The sequence below is a fragment of the Galeopterus variegatus genome, unplaced genomic scaffold (genome assembly GCF_000696425.1).
Source record: "Galeopterus variegatus unplaced genomic scaffold, G_variegatus-3.0.2 Scaffold2394, whole genome shotgun sequence".
Classification (NCBI taxonomy): Eukaryota; Metazoa; Chordata; class Mammalia; order Dermoptera; family Cynocephalidae; genus Galeopterus; species Galeopterus variegatus.
In genome coordinates, this window is record NW_007728505.1 from 233940 (window position 1) to 234651 (window position 712).

Genomic DNA, 712 nt, shown 5'->3' on the forward strand with positions numbered 1-712 from the left:
CAGCTCTCAGGATCGCGCTGTTTCCTGACGCGGGCGCTCCAGACCCGCCGCCATTTTTTCTTCTCCTTAACATTTTTTTAACAAGGGGCCTCACATATTCATTTTGCACTGGGTCCCAGAAAATTATATAGATAGTCCTAGACGAATGAATGAATGAGCAAGCCCACATTCCACCAGGTCTGTCAGACTCTTTAGAGACTCACTACTTCACCACTGTGTCAAACAAGCCTCAGATGGGGGGAAGAAAGATGCGCAGGGCAGTCTGAACAAGGAACAACCACGACCTGACCTGGAAGAAGATGGTGTGTTGGGGGAAGGAGAGCCTTGTAAGGAGGCATTTGTTGGAGGTTCCCCTGGTATCCAGTCTTTCTTCTCAACTCTGCACTTGTACCTCAAGTGGGGTGAAAACCACTTGCAGCCACCTAATATTACTCTCCTTGTTGCCTAAGGCAGAAGGACCTTGGTCCCTGCCTCCCAGGGCAGCTGTCCTGTCCACCAGCCAGGTGCTCTTCAAAGCCACAGCTGTGGCGGGGCCTCAGGCAGAATTATAAGGCCTTGGGGCACCCAGCACAGCCCTAAGTGCCTGGAACTTGACAATAAATAGACACAATCCTTGCCCTTTGGGCCTCAGGGCAGCCATCAAAACTATATGGCAATAAATACAACTGAAGTGAGGATGGAGGAGGGAGGCGTTGCTGGGCTGTGGACCTGG